Source organism: Ornithorhynchus anatinus, chromosome 2, assembly GCF_004115215.2.
Source record: "Ornithorhynchus anatinus isolate Pmale09 chromosome 2, mOrnAna1.pri.v4, whole genome shotgun sequence".
In the NCBI taxonomy this organism is placed as follows: domain Eukaryota; kingdom Metazoa; phylum Chordata; class Mammalia; order Monotremata; family Ornithorhynchidae; genus Ornithorhynchus; species Ornithorhynchus anatinus.
The window spans coordinates 83,604,571-83,623,413 of NC_041729.1; the positions used below are offsets into that span (position 1 = coordinate 83,604,571).

General features: G+C 40.9%; 1 protein-coding gene across 4 annotated transcripts in view; it reads left to right on the forward strand.

The window, feature by feature from the left end:
• HIVEP2 (HIVEP zinc finger 2) overlaps nucleotides 1-18,843 on the forward strand; it is a 228,362-nt gene that overhangs the window by 63,290 nt on the left and 146,229 nt on the right. For 3 of the 4 annotated variants that reach the window (XM_007656406.3, XM_007656412.3, XM_029047979.2), the window contains exon 2: nucleotides 13,959-14,003. The gene's annotated coding sequence lies outside the window, so the exon portion shown is untranslated. The remainder of the gene's footprint in view (nucleotides 1-13,958; nucleotides 14,004-18,843) is intronic. The other variant, XM_007656409.3, reaches the window with a different exon arrangement.

Sequence of the window (18,843 nt, forward strand, 5' to 3'; positions counted from 1 at the left end):
CAAACTAGTTCTTCAGTTTTCCAAGTATCATACAGTTCAGTAGCTGAATCATAGTTCTAAAAAGCCAATATAAATTCTGTCGTCAAAAGAAAGGGAGCCATAGATACAATAGATTCATTGATATGGAGCATGGGAACATTCTTTTGTGAATATGTTCATCATCTTTAATTTTCACAGCAGATTATTTTTTGCAAAGAGGTGCTCAATCAGCAGCCATTAATGACATTTTTTATTAAGAAAATGGATAGCTTGCTTTGCCTAGTGCCATATGGTTAATAAATATTAGGAGAGAATTATCATGATAGCAGGTGTACTACATGAGTACAGCTAGTTTTCTCAAACAAATATCTGTAATTTTCCTGCTCTTTCTTTGGGATATTTGTAGATATTTATTATGTTATGTCAAGTATGGTAAATTTGGAGTTGCCTGGGTATGAAAGTCAAGCTACCCAGTTTTATGTTGAGTTGATTTGCTTTAGGCTACCACTGTGTTTCGTGTCTGAGGAGCCTCCCAGCTGCATTCTTGAGCCTGATAAACAGATTCAAAATAAGGTGGTTTTGGGTGAACCTTGCCCTCTCTCTTCTCTATCATTCTTCCTGCATCCCTGTGGTTCAATGACATGTGTAGCAAAATGGCCAGCAAGAATTAAGTGGGAACCCAAGTCTGCTAGGGAAGAATTCAGGCACCTGCACAAGCTGTTGGCATGACTTTTTAATTTTTTTTTCTCCTTGAAATGAGAAATCAGAGCCTCTGAATCAGACTGCCTATATAGTTGGGACAGTACCAGTTTTAGACAGATCCCTAGATTGCAGCCAGGGGTGAAGTGAACCTGGGCAAGGCCAGAGGTACCTGTAAGTTTCTTCTGGGAAGCATCTTGGTGCTTGGTGGTGGTCTGGCACGAGGTAAGCACTTAACAAATACCAGGATTATTATTATTATTACAAGGGGCCCTGTCCTTCATTACAGTGTCTGTGGCCTTGAATTCCAGATCACTGCAAATTGGACTTGTAACAGTTTAATCCAGTGACATAGTCAGCTACCTTTTGTCACCCCGCTATGTGATAAATAGAATCAGTGTGTGAATATGGTGAATAGCATGGAGTACACCTGAATGTGAAGCTATAATAGTTTTATTTTCAAGAAATAATCATAATAATGGTACTTGTTAAGCACTTACTACGTGTCAGGCACTGTTTCAACCGCTGGGGTAGATACAAGTAAATCAGGTTGGACACAGTCCCTGTCCCACATGGGGCTCACATTTTCTTAGTCCCCATTTTATAAATGAGGCAACTGAGGCCCAGAGAAGTGAAGCGACTTGCCCCAGGTCACATAGCAGACACGTGGCGGAACTGGAATTAAAACCCAGATCCTTCTGGCTTTCAGGCCCTTGCTCTATCCACTAGACCACGGCTGCTTTTCTGTCTCATGAATCCAATTTACTCATAATAATATAACAGTATCAGAGCTTCTTCTCGGTATAGTATGGCATAAAGTTGTGTTTCCGCTATTAGTTTTGGCTAGAACCTTGAGAGGGAATTAGGGAGCTGATAGCATGAACCTGTTTGGTTAGAGTACTCTGCTGATCTGAAGGAGTGGCCCCCCGAGCAGTAATTGTCACTTGCCACAGCCCTGCTTATTGGTGGCTTGCTTTGTGCTCTGTGTTGGTGCTGAGGGAGAATTTACAAAGGGAAGAATGACACAGTTCTTGCCCTCAAGGAACTTAGGTTAATTTTGTTGGAATTCTTACACATATATATATATTCTTAAATATACACTTGTTGGCTGTGTGACTTTGGGCAAGTCACTTCACTTCTCTGTGCCTCGGTTACCTCATCTGTATAATGGGGATTAAGACTGTGACCCTCACATGGGACAACCTTGATTACCTTGTATCTCCCCCAGCACTTAGAACAATGGTTGGCACATAATAAGCGCTTAACAAATACCATTACTGTTATTATTATTGTTATTATTATTTTGTTGAGCAGTACTCGTGCAGGCACCATGTCTGTAGAGTTATGGCCAATTTTAAAAGAAATGATGGTCTGATTCTAAACAGGGAATCCATCATCCCTGGCCTGCCCTGTGGCACAGCTGTAATTTATAAGTTATTGGCAACAAAGGGGAAAACACTGAGGAGAAACCCCTCTTCAGTCTTTTCACTGGTTCCAAATGCTACAACAAGAGGACACTGTTGAGTCCAAGTAGTTTCAGTAGTTGAGATATTTTTCCCCACATCCTGTTTCATCACAAATATTTATCATTGTATTCATCAGTTCTCCACCCTCTTTGTGGGCTGCTGTGGTTGCTGTCGTTCAGCCAACAGGGTTGGGGAATGCCTATCTGAACAGAGTGATACATTGCCCTGGGATGCTCAGAGAGCCCTGCTACTCAGTGACGTTCAGCGATGGTCCCTGAGTAGCCCCAGAGTGGGTGTCGGCCTCTAAAGCCTGATCAAATAACTGGGCTCTGGCTATGGATCACCATTCCTTAGTTGGATTGACTTGCTTAAGTCTAAAAGGGTTTTTAGAAAGCTTACGTGAGAGACTGGGGCCTATTAACCTGTCGCTCCCCTCAGAGATGAACCCTGCAGGTTGGAATTGAGGCATGTTAATAAGGGGCAGTGGGAATGGATGCCCTTCCTCCTCCAGGAAGCGTAGGGCTCTGGAAAAATTCAGACTCCCGGTCCCCAGAGATGTCAGCTGAGTGTAGTTTGAAAGCATCAAAACCCAAACAAGAAGAGAAAAAGAACAAAATCACTAACCAGAAAAATCAGACTTGAGGGCTAGGTTTGCTGTTTTAGGTCTGGTGCAGGAAGCAGTATTATTAGTATTCTGGCTATTATCCCTTTGCCCACATGCTTTTTGGCAGTCTGTGCCCATTTAGTCTTGCAGACAGTTTTAATACATACGTTTGCTTAGGCATAGTAGATAAAGATGATTTTCACTGAGGAAACTGCCTCCTCTGATTAATGAAAATTCAGAAATGCTTAATATCCACGTGAAGTTATATCACATAATATGCTGAAAAAACCCCACATTTTTAGCCAAAAGAAAACTGTGGAAAATATAAACATATATATATATTCCATCTTATATTCATCATTCATTCAATAGTATTCATCCATGTCTGTTGGGACAATTAAAAGGTTTAAAAGAGATTTGTTCTTATATAATGTGTGTTTTAGACTGTGCCAGCAGCATAACCTGGAAGCCTATCTGTAGGAGAGGCGTGAGGACACATTCCACCATCCTCTGGTGTTAGTTACTCCCTGGCCAAGTTTAGGCCACTGGTTTTGGCTTGGAGCTTCAAAATACTGAGGCTCTGTGTAGAATGCATCACTCACCACACTTCCTCCTCCTCCTCCTCCTTCCTCTCTTCCTCCTCCTCTTGTACATTTTTTTGCTCTCACCTTTTAAACACATAGATTCACTTTTATTGTTTTGATTACACTAAGATCATTTTCATAGTCATCTGTACCAGAGGTTGCTAGTGTGGATGGACAGTGGGAGGGGGAAGTCAGTGGGCAGAGATCTTGCTTGCAAGTGGGAGAATCTATGTAAGTAAGTGACAAAGAGACAGGATGAGAAGAATTGGTCTCTGACTAGGAGGTTGCCACCTGCAGAAATTAGATTTCCAGGTAGGAAAATTAAATCTCTTTTTTGCAAAAGACAGCTCATTCATTTCACCAAGAGATGCAGAGATCGTTCCAGAGATATATTAGTCATGTTGTATATGTAGATTTCTGTATTTTATTTCCAAATGATATGAGGAGACTGCTAAAATATGGAAAGGTTTTAAGGTTTTTGAAATCAACCCATAATGGAATTTGATAAATTGGTGTGAATATGATATGATTTCATTCGTTGATGATTAATGTCTGCTAATCATACATTAGACAGTAAAACAATCCTGATATTTGTCACTTTCAAAGAGCAACAATTTTTCTACTAGGAAGTAATCCTGAACAGAGATTGCTGTATACAATCTATAGTACATTTGCTAAACCTGTATTATGTTTCTTTATCTCTTAACCTGTTCTCTGATCACAAACCAGTTCTTACCGAAAGAGAGGGCAAGTCCATAGTTCAGTTTATGAGCCTTAAAAACATGCTTGGTTTGTGACTTACTACTTTGAAAATGCAGGAATCACTCTGCCAGCTGCTTCCACTGTGATGTGCTATTCTTACATGGGGTGAGAGAAAAAAACATTGTGGCTGCAGAACATTTAGGCAAGATGCTGAAAATCTGCAATACTAGTGGAGCTAATGTTATGCAGCGATTTTTACCTCTGTTTTAGGAAGTGTAAGAGCAGTATACTCCCTGGCAAACATCTCCATCTGAACTACAAAGGTTTCAGTTCCATGGCAACAGGAAGAAGCCAATTGTGTTGGAGGTGTATATACTAATGCATTCAGAGTGTGGGGTTGGGAGGGAGTTGGAAAAAAAAACCCTCTAAATCTTACCCACGCATTTATGGGTGAATATATAATAGACCCTTTGTACTGCGAGACCAGAATTGAAGTGCATATAAGTGTCCCTCTGCTTATGTATATGATCTTGTTTCCACCTCCTCCCTCTGTTCCCTCCCCCATCCTGCAATTAGAAATGTTCCTGAGATGGAAATGCTGACTTCTTTGAAGCCAGAAAATCTATTTTATTTTAAAATCTGACTAGGAGGCCATCAGGCTGCTGTATGTCGTGGCCGCACTCCTGGGTGGCACAGTCCAAGTTCAGGTTTCTGTGGCTTCTCAGCAGAGGCCAGGAGTGCAACAATCAGCCTGCTTGTTTGTGGGCAGGAGATGGCTTTGTGTTCCTCACCAGCTGTGCCCCTTCTGTTGACCCAGGAACCACAGTGACGGACCGTCGAGTAGTGGTTACTCAACTTTCTATGCCAAGTATGCCCTTTGGCACTTGGCTAGATTCTGTGAGTTCCCGTTCTGTTTTTATACTTAAGGTTACCTCCCAGCCAGGTCCAGCAATCAGATTTATTTTCACAGCACCTGCATATCTATGCTTTCCCTCCCCCTTCTCCTCACAAGAGTTGTTACCCGTGTAGTATTTCCCTGCTAATCCCAGAAAGGAGTTATTCGTTGGTATCCGAGGAGAAACTTGGGAATGTCTCCCGTGGCCATATTTGTTGCTGCTGTTGCCTCATTCCTGGATTTTCCAGACTGAGAGGGAAACAAGAGAGTGGCAAAAGGCTGTAGCTGTCGCTGTTGGTTGCTGACATAACCCAAACGGTTGGCTTGGCTTCTGGAACTGCTGCCTAAATTTTGGGTCCTATCCAAAGCTAGAATTTAGGGGCTGTATGTGATCCCTATCCCCTTGATGTGATGCTCTACTGAAGATTGGTCACAGAAATGGCAAGAAAATGCTCCCCAATTCAGACAGTTATCAAAGCCTGCTTCTTTTCTCTCAGTACTTTTTTTCCTGTCATTACCCTTCCCTTTCTCCCTCCATTCTTGTCTTTGACTCCTCCCTCATGGGGTCAGTGGGTTCTGGAACTGAAGGCACCAGTGAGAACCAAAGCTTAACTTCAGAGAGTCCAGAGGCAGCTAAGATTGGTGCTGCTGAAGAGGAACCTGCTCCCACTGCCGGAACGACTTACGCAGGGTATAAAAAGAGAGCTGCAGTAGAGAGGGTCCATGAAGAAGTAATCCAAAACTGTGAGTCCTTCCTGACTGTAGGCAGTGTATATTCTGTCATTTGCTACAATCCAAGAAGCAGGAAATTGATTTTCCGGTCCTATGGAAACCAAAATATTTGGGGGTCTGAATTTTCTCATTTATCATTCTGGCCTGTGGATGTCACTCATATGAGACTCCTGAGGAGTTTTCATTTGGGGTTTTGTTTCTACACTCCGGCATAATTAACAGTCTGAAATGTCAAAGCCTAATCAGTGAAAGTTCTTGGAGGGCAAAAATGGAACCCGATGAACCAGACTTTACCCTTAAAAGCAAATAAATAAACAAATTGATAGAGAATTGAAATCTGCCTTTTCAGCCACTCTTCTTAACTGAAACAGGTTGAGCATGTTTCATCAAGCATTTGCACTTGGTGTCTTTTTTTTTGGATACACTCTCAATTTTGTTGTTGTGGTTTTTAGTTGCCACACTAGCTAACTAGCTAAATAACTACAAAACCAATATACTGCATTCAAATTTTAGGATTAAAATGAGTTTTCAAATCGCCGTAGATGATGGTGACACCTTCCACTGCACAATTTCTTTTCCTAAAGTCCCATTACTAAAAGAACAAGGCCAGTCAATTAGAGCAATGTAGGAGGAAAGGTTTGACATCCCCATTGTTCCAGGGCAGGTACCTCTCTCTGAGAGCTTTTAGGCTTGAAAAGTCCCCAGTGTGGCACCTTATTCAGTCATTATTACAGGGAGGACAAAGGCAACAATTTGAAGGAAAAAAAGAATGGATTTAGTTCTGCCATAATGAGTGTTCTTACTACACATTTTGGATAGAATCCTCTTGGGAAATTAGGAAACATTCTTCTGACACTGTGTGCATGTCCAGATACAATGCATTGCAAGTGCTCATGGTGCCAGTAGAATATAGGCGCATTGTACTGGTGTAATTTTCCTTACTGCAGGATTTATCAGTAGTAGAGGTAAGAATAGTATTTCTTAAGCCCTTACTAAGTGTGGAACACTGTACTAAGCACTAGGATAAAATATACAGGTGCGAATTAGACATGGTCCCTGACTCAAAAGGGGCTCACAATCTTCATTCAGTCACATTTATTGAGCACTTACTGTGTGCAGATCACTGTACTAAACTTTTGGGAGAGTACAATATTACAATAAGCAGACACATTCCTTACTGACAGTGAGCTAATCAAGCGGGAGACAGTTTTGGCCATAGACATATAAGGAAAGATGGAACGATGAAAATACCAAAACAACGTAAAAGACAGGTGCAGTGATAAATAGAAAAGAGCAGTGAGGTACTCTAGCTAGAGGAGCAGCATTTTGGGACACCACATCTCAGCCTAACAGCCAAACTGTAACAAGCAGAGTGGCCTGTTGGAGAGAGTATAGTCCTGGGAGTCAGAGGACCTGGATTCTAAACCCAGCTCTGTCCCATGTCTGTGGTTCTTGGGCAAATCACTTATTTGTTAAGTGCTGACTATGTGCCAAGCACTATCCATAAGCTCTGGTGTAGATACAAGGTAATCAGGTTGTCCCATGTGGGGCTCATAGTCTTAATCCCCATTTTACAGATGAGGTAACTGAGGCCCAGAGAAGTTGACTAAGCTGCCCAAAGTCGCACAGCTGACAAGTGACAGAGCCAGGATTAGGACCCGTGACCTCTGACTCCCAGGCCTGTGCTCTTTGCACTAAGCCACACTGCTTCTCTGTGCCCCAGTTACCTCATCTGAAAAATGGGGACTAAGACTGTGCGCTTCATGTGGGACGTGAACTCTATCCAACCTGATCATCTGGTATCTACTGCAGTGCTTAGTACAGTTTCTGGTACCTAGCAATTGCAAAACAAATAACATTAAAACAAAAAAAAAACCCATCAACCTTCTCGTTGTTTTACAGGTAGGGGAGGCTTCACATTATTGGTCTCTTCACCCTTCTTGGGCAGGAGCAGGGGCTAATGGAAAGTCCCATGGAGTGAGGGCTGGGCAGCTTCTTTCCTGGGCTGCAGATGTTGTTGTTTGTGCAGGCCTTGGAGGTCCAGTGGAAAAGGGAATGCAACCCCCATGTATAGCAGAATTGAATTAGCTGGTAATTGATTGATTATTGGTGAGAATGTGAGGGGAAAAGAATGGGGAAAGACAGTGAGAGAAAAGTAGAGGAAAAAGAACCACAAGGGGAGAACAATCTGTATTTAGACGCTTTATATGATTAGATGCTTTATATGAGAAGCAGCGTGGCTCAGTGGAAAGAGCGCGGGCTTGGGAGTCAGAGGTCAAGGGTTCTAATTCCGGTTCCACCGCTTGCCAGCTGTGTGACTTTAGGCAAGTCACTTAACTTCTCTGTGCCTTGGTTACCTCATCTGTAAAATGGGGATTTAAACTGTGAGCCCCACGTGGGACAACCTGATCACCTTGTGTCCCCCCCAGCGCTTAGAACAGTGCTTTGGACATAGTAAGTGCTTAACAAATACCAACTTTTTTTTTTTAGTTTGCGGAAACTTCATTTACTACTGGAAGAAAAGCAAAAAATAATTCACTTTTGGGAGGTAAAATGAAAGCAAATCAAAATCTAGAAGAAAGAAATGTACAAAATAAAAAATTGTAAACAACAAGATATGCTCTGTAATAGCTCTACTTTTCAGTAGGGAACAATTAAAAATACAGACAGACTTTAAGCTTTCAAAGTTAGGGTGCTCATAAGGACCACAGGTAAAAAAAAAACAAACAAAACCTTACAGTCTTGTTCATTTTGTTGCAGCAGTGTTTTTGCTGACTCTTACTGTGTCATGAACTGTGTTAACTGGGCTGGTACTTTAAACTGTAGTGTGCAATAGCAACCATTTCTTTTCTAAATGTCAGTAGTAAATCTAGTGGATGAGAAAATCTGTCTTGTGTTTTGAAAGCTTTTGTCCACTGTGTTACCACCTCTGTGTGACAGCAGCTGATGTCATGCTCTGAGCTAGAGGTATTTATACTGTGCAATTGAGCACTCCCTTTTGAATTGGTATTCTTTTGTCGACCTAGAAATTTAAGCGATTTATAAATTCAGAGTGACTATAGGAAAATGATTCTTTGTAGATATCTTCAGTACAACCATGCCCAAGTTTTTGTATGTATGAGTTTTTGATAGTATTCATGCCTAAGACTACAAAGGAAATAAAGTAGGTTAAAAGTTAGTAGAATCCTTTTTTAAATTAGGTAGGATATATGCCATATCATTGAAAATTTCTTTGTATTTTCAAGCCAATTAAAAAAGAGGGGTGATAGAAGGGAAAGATGTCAATATTTAATAATTAAGTTATCATTCTCTTTTAAATTAAGCTGATAGTAAAGGAAGTTGGCCATTTTAGCATATAGTAGCAGTGCCTTTTTATCTTATATGTGGAAGTATATGGGTTTTTTTGGTGTAAGTATGAATTATTTAATTTCCAATGTTTTTTCTAAAGATCTGTGAGGAAAGTCCACAATATGCTGATTTTTTTCTTCAGTGATACATTGCATTTTCTAAAAGTCTTAGGCCAAAATACTAAGTAGATTAATACTTAAAACAGTGGGATTTTTCTACAGCTCAAGGTAGAATGCAATTTAATTAATAAACTATGTATCACATTTTTCTGGACTCCAAATAAGAAAAACTGATTATTATAATAGAATTGTCTTTTGAAATTTGTGACTTCTTTTGGCAAAAGTAATGTTTTGTTGTCATATCTTCATATTTTTCACCATCATTCATTTTCATCTCCTCCCCATATTTTGTTCTCGAAGACAGAAGGAAATGCATTACTATTAATATTAGTACACAGTAAATGCAGATAGTGATAGGGGAGGCTCGTTCCTGTGTAATTATGGAAAATCAACTGAAGTGGTCTTTTGTTTCAGTCTTATGTGATTTCTAAGATAAACTTTATGTTTGCTTGTTGAAATGATATTAAGAGGGTATTCATAAAATGACAGAAAGGGACAGAAATCTTTCCTCCCATTTCTTTGTATGTCACTTAGAGGTCAACATAAGAGTGAGGATTCCATAATCCTGGCTTTGCCTCTTGACTTCTGGGTGACTTTGGGCAAGTCACATAATTTCTTTGTGTCCAGATTCCTCATCTGTAAAATGGAGACACCTGTTCCCCTTACCTCTTAGAACCGTGAGCCCCATGTGGGCCAGGTATGGTGTCTGACATAATTTTCTTGTATCTACCTAGCCCTTAGCCATTTTGGAACGTAATTAGCACTGAAGGAATACCATAGTTATTACTATTACTTGAGAATATCTCTGCTTAGAGAAGAACGATAGCTTGCATTTATTAACTGCCTGATGAGCTATTAAAAATGATTACTAGTAGTCCAATATGCTTTTTATAAGTTTACCACAGTTTTTAACTTACAAAATCTATACCATCTGTTAAGGAGGAAGTGCAGGACAAAGTTGAATTCAACTTGCTCAGCAGCATTTCAAGAATCTCTTCATGTTAAGGGCTCTTACCGTTTCACCAGGCATTGTCTGTGCTCCAATTTTCCTGGGTATTTTTTAATGAAAATACTGTGGGGAGGGAATAGCCGTTTTACATTTATTAGTTTATTTCAAAACAATTTAGGTGGTCTAAGTGATTCTGAAATTCAATTTTAGGGGTAGTTGATGATCAAGCAATAGTGTATTGAATGGCTGCTGTGTGTAGAGCATTGAACCACTTGGGAGAGTACACTAGAATTAGTAGACATGATCCCTGCCTTCCAGGAATTAACAGTCTAGCAGGAGAAACAGACACTAAAATAATTTATAGATAGAACTGATGTTGAAGTGTCTTACAGATCTTTGTGATTACTTCCAAATTTTAAGTGCACCTTTCCCTTTGTTTCTGTACTTCCATTCTCAAATAGATTTTAGACTAGAGGATGAACTGGGGAAATTCTGGGAGCCCTGCAGTCATTTGAAAAGGAAGATTATTAGTTTTTAGGCCACATTTCCAGAATACACTGACAGTTTAAATCCAGTACTGTACCACAGACTAGGCATCTATTTTACCTAGCTGTAATAATCCCTAAAGCCCTAAGAGCTCCTGACACTTTAAGGAAGAGAATTAGAGGCGATTAAAGCTGAATGATGTTTAGAAGGTAGAAGCAGGAATGGGGGTGCAGAACTGGGTAGCACAAGGGTGGGGTTGAGGAATATGGATGGGTGTGGGATTCATAGAATGTAGACTGTAGATTCTCTAGACTGTAAACTCGTTGTGGTCAGGGAATGTGTCTATTATTGTGTGTACTTTCCCAACTGCTTAGTACAGTATGTATTGTTAAGTACTTACAGTATGTCAGGCAGTGTTCTAAGCTCTGAATACAAGCACATCAGGTTGGACACAGTCCCTGTCCCATGTAGGGCTCAAAGTCTCAATCCACATTTTACAGATGAGGTAATTGTGGCACAGAGAAGTGAAGTGATTTGCCTAAGGCCACACAGCAGACTTGCACACAGAAAGTGCTTAAAATATATGATTGAATGAATGATTAGGAAATAGAAGCATATATCCAGGGGATGCTGCACGGGACACTTAGGGTCCCAGGGGAACTTTCTTCAGGCCGAGAGCTTATTGCCCATAATAATAATAATTGGTATTTTTTCAGCCCTTACTATGTGCCAGGCATTAAGCACTGGGGTGGTTATAAGCAAATAGGGTTGGACAATGTCCCTGTCCTGCATAGGGCTCACAATCTTAATCCCCATTTTACAGATGAGGTAATTGAGGCACAGAGAAGTGAAGTGATTTGCCCAAGGCCACACAGCAGAGAAGTGGGGGAGCCAGGATTAGAAGACAGGTCCTCTGATTTCCAGGCCTGAGATCTAACCTCTAGACCATGCTGCTTCTCTCTAGAAGGATGGTCCTGGAAAAACTTGGGACAGATGGAGCCCCAAGCTCACAATCACTATGTGCTCTTGAGTTATGATTTAGTCAGTCAGTCAATCATATTTATTGAGCACTTATGTGTGAAGAGCACTGTACGAAGTGCTTGGAGAATACATTATAAACAGTATAATGGATACAGTCCCTGCCACAATGAGCTTACAGTCTTGAGGGGGACACAGACATTAAATAAAATTACAGATATGTACATAAGTGCAGTGGGTCAGGGAGGGGAATGAATAAAGAGAGCAAGTCAAGGCAATGCAGAGAGGACTGGAAGAAAAGGAAAAGAGAATTTATTCAGTGAAGGTCTCTTGGAAGAGTTATGCCTTCAGTAAGACTTTGAAGGTGGGGGTAATTGTCAGATATGAAGTGGGAAGGTGTTCCAGGCCAGAGGCAGAACCTGGGCGAGAGGTCAGTGATGAGATAGATGAGATCGAGGTACAGTGAGAAGGTTAGCATTAGAGGAGCAAAGTGCGCGGGCTGGGTTGTAGAAGGAAAGGAGCAAGGTGAAATAGGAGGGAGCAAGGTGATTGAATGGTTTAAAGCTGATGGTGAGGAATTTCTGTTTGATGCAGAAACTCAGTTGACACTAAGCATGATAGAGCATGATACATTTAAGTTATTCTCTGCCGTAACTTGAAAACCTTATTTGTGCTGTTTCTCCTGAGTTCAAAAAAAGTGAAGGCTCTCCCTGTAATCACAGGTTAAAGTGACACCATTGTGCAGTTTAGGCCTCAAGCAAGTGGGAAAGTAGCAGGGAACAGAATTAACTGCTGTTTCCACCATGATCAAAATACAATAATTTACTTATTTACAATGGCTTTTTTTAACGGCATTTGTTGAGCACTTACTGTGTTCCAGGCACTGTTCTAAATGCCGTGGTAGATACAAGGTAATCAGGTTGGACACAGCTCGTGTCCCACATGGTGCTCTCAGTCTTAATCTCCATTTTACAGATGAGGTAATTGAGGCACAGAGAAGTTATATAATTTGCCCAAGGTCATACAGTAGACAAATGTTGCAGCTGGGATTAGAACTCAGGTCCTTGTGACTCCCAGACTTGTGCTCTATCCACTAGGCCATGCTGCTTATTTGTTATCTGTTTCATTGCATACCTTTTTATCATTTGCATTCAGACTCTTCCTCTTTTAACTATTATGTATTCGGCAATTTGTGTGCATTCGTCTCCCTCTTTAGATTGAATATAAGATACTTGAGGAAGGTAATGTGTTCATTTGCTGTTTTTACGTGTTCCCCAGTGTCTAGAAGCAGTGCCCTGCACCCATCAATTCTGCTGCTGAGGATGAAGTCCATAGAAGGGGAATAGACTGGCTTTGGGGGCAGGAGATCAACTTCACTGGGACAGGGCAGACATTAATGCAGAACTGGATGCCGTGAAATTCCCCAATAAGGTTCCCTTCCTTATTTTCGGGAAGAAGGATGTGATGATGGCTCACTCACTCTCTCCTCCCTCCCACAGGCCTCCAGCCTTGCCAATATTGTTGCCACTCCTACTGAAATGCATGGGCTGAGTGCCATGTTCCCGGGAGGAAGCAAATTGGACAAGTTAGGGGAGGAGGAAGGAGATATTGGATTGGAGCAGGAAGAGCTGGCTCTACTTTTTACCCTTTGGGTGACCTAAACTGTGGACCCATACTCACTTTGGGCTTGGCTGCAGAGAGAAAAAGAGAAAATAGTTAATGACTGAGAGGGAGCTTGCTGTAGTGGATAGAGCACAGGCCTGGGAGACAGGTCATTGGTTCTAATCCCGGCACTGTCACTTGTCTGCTGTGTGAACATGGGCAAAACACTTCAATTCTCTGTGCCTCAGTTATTTCATCTGTAAAATGGGGATTAAGACTGTGAGTCCCATGTAGGACAGGGACTGTGTCCAACCCGATTTGCTTGTATCCACCCCACCGCTTAGTGTAGTATCTGGTACATAGTAAGTGCTTAACAAATACCATAATAATTATTATAATTCTTAGGGCTTTCTGTCCCTGTCCTGTAAATGGAGTCTTGAGAGGGGCTGGAAGGCCCGACCTCCAGGTGACATCATCATATCCTCCATGCCCAGGGGCCTATCATGTGATGTCAAGGGCATAGAGGCAAGAAATCTATTTTACTTGCATCTGTGTTTATAACAAACTGTTTTGGTAGCATTTGGGAATCAGAAAGTGAAAGTGTATATAGCCAAAGTCAGACTCATCAGTGTAGGGCTGTTTCATTGTCCAGCATATTGAGTAAAGTCATCTACTACCATGGAAGGAATGATAAATATATAAATTGTGTCAGTACAGTCATAAATGGAGCCATTTCAAAATGTTTTCACAGGAGGGAATGGTGTTGAACAAAGAATGTTTCTGTTGGTTCTGATATGTGACTTTTTTTTTTGCAGTCTGGTCCAGATAATTGGATACTGAGGTGTGTTCATCTGGGGTAGGTGAGTGTTCCATAAATACTTTTATAATTTAGTCATAAAGAATCGTCAAATGTTTATCTGTATATCTCAGTTTTTAGTAGTTTAGTATAACTTTTCTATGATACATAACAGATGTTGCACTTGGAAAATTAACATCTCTGATGCAGCTGGTTGTGCCAGTAATTCTATTGCAGATTTCATATAATTTAATATATGACTATAGCCAAGGTGCTGTTTTTTAATGGTATTTATTAAACAGTTACTGTGTGTCAAACACTCTCCTCAGCACTGGGGTAGATACATCCTAATTAGGTTGGACACAGCCTTTGTTCCTCATGGGGTTCGTAGTCTAAGTAGGAGGGAGAACAGGAGAACTGAGGCACGGAAAAGTTAAGTGACCTGCCCAAGGTCACAGAGCAAGCTGTTGGCAGAGCCAGGATTATAACTCAGGTCGCCTGACTCCCAGGCCTCTGCTCTTTCCACTCACACTGTTGATTGGCTAGATACTTCTGGCCAAAACTAAGCCCCCTTTTTCCTCTGCTCCTCCTCCCCTCCCCATCGCCCCAACTTCCTCCCTTTGCTCTACTCCCCTGCCCGCCTCACAGCACTTGTGTATATATGTACAAATTTATTATTCTATTCATTTTATTAATGATGAGTGGATCTATAATTGTATTTATTTATATTGATGCTATTGATGCCTGTTTACTTGTTTTGTTTTGTTTTCTGTCTCCCCCCTTCTAGACTGTGAGCCTGTTGTTGGGCAGGGATTGTCTGTATTTGTTGCCTAATTGTACTTTCCAAGCACTTAGTTCAGTACTCTGCACCCAGTAAGTGCTCAATAAATACAATTGAATGAATAAATGAATGAATTTTGATACAGTGCTCAGGAGATTATGCTAACCAATCAGCACATTTTTCTGTTTTCCTCAAAGATAAGCAGACTGAACAAACTTGAGGAGTAGCCAAGAGTCGTGGAGGGACCCAGATAATAATAATTGGGGTCTCTAAGCACTTACTATGTGCCTGGACCCCTTTTAAAACCTGGGGCAAGCCTAGCAGAGTACAGCCCTTCCACCTTCTCCCTCTGCCACCCCTTAGGGCAACTAGGGGATGCTGGCAGAACTAAGTTTCCCATGGCTGGGTCTCTCCCCCGTCTCCTATTCTTTCCTCTTCCACATTCCCCTGGGGAACACCAGCTATCTTCTAGTGCTTCTCCCACCACCTTTGCCAGCTGGTCAGTTGATATTATTAACTAACTTAATTAATTTAGCTTAATTAATTAAAAGTTAATAAACATATTATTTAGTGGGCATATACTGTGTGCAGAACATTGTACTAAGTGCATGAAAGGATGCAAAATAATAATTATGATGATTTTGTTAAGCATTTACCACGTGCCAGGCACTGTACTAAGCACTGGGGTGGATATGAGCAAATCGAGTTGGACACAGTCCCTGTCCCACATGAGGCTCATGGTCTCAATTCCCATTTTACAGATGAGGCAACTGAAGCACAGAGAAATGAAGTGACTTGCCCCAGGTCACACAGCAGACAAGTGGTGGAGCAGAATTAGAACCCATGACCTTCTGGCTCCCAGGCCCATGCACTTTCCACTAAGCCACGCTGCTTCATGATCTCTGCCTTCAAGGAGTTTACAATCTAGTGGGGGTGACAAACACTAATATACATTACGATTAGGAGGAAGAAGGAAAGGGGTATGTCAGCATGTCTTTGATATTAACTCTTAATAGGATATGTAAGAACTGTACATAAAACTACAGGGGATTGAGAGTATTTAATTCCTTAAATGGCCACTGAAGTGACAGATGAGGGCCACTGGTGTCTTCTTCCTCCACTTAGCTCCTGTCCAGTCACAGTTACCTAGCTCTCCTGCAACCTGATCCTCTTGAATGATAGGTAATGAACATTGCATATGTTTGCATACAGACTGAATCAGTGTTTCCTTTAGAGGCTAAGAAATAGTGCAGAATATGGGTAAATCACCCTTTAAATTGTTTTCAGAAACTGTCTGTAGCAGAAGATGGTCAATGTATAATTTAATATATGACATAAATTGTTTTTGTGACCAATCTAGTTTTGAATTATTTTAAAGGGATCTCAGCACGAGGCAAGACTATAATAATAGGTAAGGCATTGCTTGACTAATAGCATACTTTAAAAAATGAATTCATTTTTCATTAATTCATTTATTCAGTTGTATTTATTGACTGCTTATTGTGTGCAGAGCACTGTACTAAGTACATGGGAAGCAGCATGGCTCAGTGGAAAGAGCCCGGGCTTGGGAGTCAGAGGTCATGGGTTCAAATGCCAGCTCTGCCACTTGTCAGCTGTGTGACTGTGGGCAAGTCACTTAACTTCTCTGTGCCTCAGTTACCTCATCTGTAAAATGGGGATTAAGACGGTGAGCCTCACGTGGGACAACCTGATTACCCATATCTCCCCTAGCGCTTAAAACAGTGCTCTGCACATAGTAAGCGCTTAACAAATACCAACATTATTATTATTACTATTACAGTTCAGCAACAAATAGAGACAATCCTGGTCCACATTGGAGAGTGCAATATCATCTTGGAGTGGCAGTCTGTGGGCTTTTTCCATTTTTCCTGCTCTATGTTTTCTCAAAATGTAGTTAGCCCAGTGAGTGTTCCCCTATTGTCATCTGCACTGTGGAATTTAATTATATTAAGATCTAATTTTTTTTTCTTTCGCCTAGAAGTGAATTGCACTCTTTGGATATTGCTGGGGAAAATGGGGTGGCTAACAGTGAAGGGAGGTGGAGAGAGAGGAGAGTGTAAAAGTTGTCAGGGAAAAGGAGGGCAGCACACAGGTGTTTCAGAATGCCATACTCTTAATCAACTAGAGGGCACTAGCGAACATTTCCATCTAGATCCTTCAAACTAGGCCAAATAGACTGTCAGCACATATGCACAGGAGAGAACCGTGAGCGCTTTGTGCAATCTTAGTGCTAAAAATAATTTTGATTTGTATTTATAGCAGTATTATCATAGTAGAGGAAAGTGAGGTAAAACTTACCAGTTGAGAAATAAAATGCCTTGGTTACACTCTTGTTGCAGGAGGGAGAGAGGATCACAAGCCACTTTATGTTCTACTGTTTAAAGATAAAGCCTTTAATGTGCTGGTTAAAAGCTGAAGCAGTGTTGCTAATACACTGCTTCTAATTGTGTAGGCAGGCAAGCTGATATCATTAAGAGCTTCAGATAAATTCCATTACTAAGAGATTATATGGAAGACCTTAAATAAGATCAAGAAGGAAAAAGATTAATGATAGTGATAGGATGGCCAGGAAAATCCCATTTTTTTTGTATTTTGCCTTTTAGATTGGAATTCATGCAGCCAAAGAGGGAAATTAAGTGGGAGATAAATGAAGTCTAAAGCAGAGTTTGAGCTAGTAGTTTTGTCTAGAAGCCCCTACTGTTGTTTATAGATGTGTGAGCCCAGAGGATGCTTGGAAGAGATAACATTAGAAATTCAGATGTTAAAAACAGACAAAAATTCAGCATTCAAACCACGTGAAAGATCTCAAGTGTAAAGTATCTATGCTTGTGCATAGGTCGGAGGGGGAAAAACATTTCATGTTGAATAGATGATTTGGAGATGTTTAAATGCAGTCCTCATGTCAAAAAGTCACTCTTTTGAATAAAATAAGAACCAAGCACTTCTAGTTCAGAGTAGGAGTTAGTGTTTATTTGTGTCTGATGCTGCAATTAAAAAAAATAAGATATAACACGGCACAGCACAGTAGTCTTCATATTTGCTTTAGAAAGGACCACAAATCAATTTGGACAGATAAACGTATAAACAGGATTCACTGCAAGAGATGAAAGTTAAAATGAAACCGATTTTTCTTGTCTGAAAATAGAGTTCATAAAGATTAGGTAGTGTAGTTTAAATTGAACCCATTTTGGCGTTTTATTTCAATATGCTTATGCTGAGAGAGGAGCGTAATTTTGCATTCCTTATACTCATTTTAAAATTGATTTCTTTGGCACTTTTTTAAACAATAAGCAGTTGTTGACTGAAAGGTAATATAAATGAAATAAATATAAGATTGTGAAGCATTATATAGACCCCTCCTTGGTGGTTCTGTTCAGCTGTAACGCTTCTTGCAATGAAAAAATTCATAAAGCAGCTTGCAATTGCAGTAACCTATTTGTATTTGTGGTTATATCTGTTGAGGAAGTTTAAACTTCAACTGTCCCCAACCATTTAACAGCAGCAGATTGGCTTCGGGTCTCTTGTAAGAAACTCTAAATGTAGGATGTTGAATAATCCCTCTGAGGGCCCTGTAACTATTTTTATGCCTGGATATGCGTCATCAGTGGGTATTTTCTCTGGTGACTAGCTTGCATCAGGTCTCCTACCATACATTCTATCAGTGAGTGACTTATGATTGATGGGAGCTACGGCTGTTGTTTAGCTTTTATCTGTGACCTCAGCGAATGGACAACAGGAATTTCCAGGCTGTTAAATTCTTTGAATGCCTGAAGCCATGGGATCACTGTGCCGATAAATGCAGGTAGTACAGAGATATTATTCACCGGTGAAGGAGGCATTGGGGGTGCTTGGGGCTGGTTTGGGGTTGGCGGTGGTGGTGAGGAGAGCAGGAAGGAGGGAGGGAGGAGGAGCAGGAGGAAAGGGGAGTTCCTTGTGTGACCCGCGGTAAATCTGGCTTGGCTTGCTTCCCAACCCTCTGTGGATGTGTACATGGAAAGGTATGCTTCCTGGTCCTGAGGAAAGTAGCCACGTTGGAGCGCTTTAAATGTGCTTTACCAAGTAACCCCTTGGTGGTTTGCTGGGAAATTAATTTAGATGGGTT